General features: G+C 35.8%; 2 pseudogenes; both read left to right on the forward strand.

Annotated features, from left to right (window-relative positions):
- The first annotated feature begins 327 nt into the window (after window positions 1-327).
- On the forward strand, window positions 328-1,424 carry LOC143672841 (inhibitor of nuclear factor kappa-B kinase subunit alpha pseudogene; annotated as a pseudogene).
- Window positions 1,425-1,556: 132 nt separating this feature from the next.
- Window positions 1,557-2,171, forward strand: LOC143672842 (inhibitor of nuclear factor kappa-B kinase subunit alpha pseudogene; annotated as a pseudogene).
- The last annotated feature ends 577 nt before the right edge of the window (window positions 2,172-2,748 follow it).

The raw sequence follows: 2,748 nt of genomic DNA on the forward strand, positions 1-2,748 counted from the left end.
TTTTATGGTTGAGCTGTAGGAGTACTTAATATATTCTAGGTAGTAAACCCTGGTAAGATATGTGATTTCCAAATACTTTTACCATTGGATAGTTTGCCCTTACTTTTGTGACAAAGTCCTATGAGATACAAAAGTTTTAATTTTAAGGACATCCCATTCTTTTTTTTTTCATTTTTTTCTTTGCTTTGCTTATGCTTTGGGTGTAAAGTCTAAAAAACCATTGTGTAACACAAGATCCTGAAGATCATTCCCTACATTTTCTTTTAGGAGTTTAGAATCTGGTTTTTATATTTAAATTTTTTACCTATTTTGAGTTATGTCTTGTACATGGTGAGAGACATTGGTCCTTTCATTCTTTTGCATATTCTCCCAGTACCAACTGTTGAAAAGAATATTATTTCCCAATTGAGTGAAATTGGCAGTCTTGCCAAAAATAAATTAGCCAGAGGAACACCATGTAGTTTGAGGCTTCTTCCCCTCCAACCCAATGGAGTCTGGGAAGACCCTGAGAGATTCTGGTACCAACACCAAGAACTTAATCACAAAATAATAATTTAGTCTTGTAGCTTAGATATAAGTACTGGCAAAACAAAATGTTGGTGCCACAAAATCCAGATCATGAAGAAATTGAAACATCCTAATTTTGTAAAAAGCCTTTGGTATTCCTGAGGAATTGTGCATTTTGAGTAATGATGTGTCTCCTTAGCAATAGAATACTGCTCTAAAGGAGATCTTTGGAAGCCACTCAACAAACCAGAAAATTGCAGTGGACTTAATAGTTAGATACTTTTCTTGCCTAGTAATATACAGCCAGGGATACAATATTTACATGAAAATAAAATTATACATTGTTATCAAAAACCTGAAATCATTTTTCTTCAGCATCTTGGTGGAAATATAGGGTATAAAAAATAAGTATTGATCTGGGATATGTCAACGTGTTGACCAAGGAAGTCTTTTTTGGGAACATTGCAGTATCTGGCCCCAGAGCTCTTTGAGAATAAATTTTACACAATCTCTATTGATTATTGGAACTTTGGGACCATGGTGTTTGTATGTATTGTTATATATGGACCCTTTTTCATCATCTGCAGCCATTTTCATGGCATGAGAAGATTAAGAAGAAGGATCCAAAATCTATGGTTGCTTGTGAAGAGATTACAGGAAAAGTCCAGTTTAATAGCCATTTACCTCAACCAAACAGACATTGTGGTTTAATAGTGGGACACATGGAAAACTGGCTACAGCTGAAGCTGAAGTGGGATCCACAAAAGAGAGGGGGAAACACTGATCTTATTTTGAAGCAGCCAAGATGTTTTGTTTTAATGTATCACATTCTAAATTTGAAAAGAGTACACATTATAAATATGACTTCTGCAATAATTATTTCCTTCTTGTTGCCACTTGGTGAAAGTCTTCACTAATACCATCTTACTTGTTCATGAAACTGGAAGAAATGCTTGTTCTCAAGAGCATCTTTCAGAGGTGTTCCAAATAGAATCAGAATCTGTGATAGCTATATGATTTGTTTGATAAAAGTTTATGACTGTAAAGGAATGGTCATTTGCTTCCAGAAATTTTTCTGTGCAAATTACATTGTATAGGACAGGAAGTTACAGCTACCATTTATATGCTGCATAAAGTATGGGCTGAGGCAGTGAACTTTATTTCTGTTTTAAAAGAAGGCTGTAGCAGGTCAGGGACAGAAAGCAGAAATATTTTCTCCTTAAATATAACGTTAACTTGACAAAAATGAAGAACACATTGGCCTCAGCATTGCAACAACTGAACACTAAATTGAAGATTTTTAAGCATTCTGCTTGACTTGAAGATATATAGTAGTAGTAGATGACTTTATATGATATATTCAGAAAAAAATTTAAAAACCCGGGGTCAAAAAAAGCCATTCGCAACACTGGGGTTAGTATCATTAGTCACCTACAGGATCAAATCATGTCTGTGCACATTGAAATCATGGAACTACAGAAGTGCCAAATGAAAGCTATCAGGGAAACTTGATGAAATCTCTGGATAAGTGACTCATTGATCTACATAAGCAGTTAAAACACAGATCTTTAGAATTGCATTCCTCAGAAGCTTGTGCTCAGCCCTATGTCTCTATGGATTTGGATACCTGTTCATGGACATGTGTGGGTTTCTCAACTCATTGAATTTGAGTGGCTTTGTAGTCTGTGTCCTCAGTGGGAGGTGGTAAGGATCTGGGCTGCCATCTCTAAGCAATTCCTAAGCTGTATGGTACCAAGTGAGGGGAATGGAAAAGGATCAGCATGCCTAGGACAGAAATTTCCAACTTGACATTTTTGTTTCTTCAATTCAGTGCTTGTAAAGTCCTTGCCCAGTTTCTACTGTTCCAAAAGTTCTATCAAGTGGTATTTGTCCTTTTATTCACTGAATCCCTTGGGAGGTTTTCTAAGGGAATGTCTTACATAAGCATGTTGGTGACATCACAGAACCTGGAAATTTACTGCAGTGTTTCTTGTTAATAATACCTGGTAAGGTCCCTCCTGATGAATTTCAAGGACAGTTTTTTCCTTGATGCTTCTTCCAGTAATCAAAAATATTCTTATTTAAGGTCATTAAAAAGTTTTTTAGGAAGATATCATGTGAAGACAGCCATAAATTGATGGTATTGGACTGGATATTGTAGAAGGTGCCATGGCAAACTTTTACCATATCTGCATGCAGTAAATTGTACATTGGTCTGCATGTCAGACCAATTTGTTTGGC

This window comes from Tamandua tetradactyla (genome assembly GCF_023851605.1).
Source record: "Tamandua tetradactyla isolate mTamTet1 chromosome 18 unlocalized genomic scaffold, mTamTet1.pri SUPER_18_unloc_1, whole genome shotgun sequence".
Classification (NCBI taxonomy): Eukaryota; Metazoa; Chordata; class Mammalia; order Pilosa; family Myrmecophagidae; genus Tamandua; species Tamandua tetradactyla.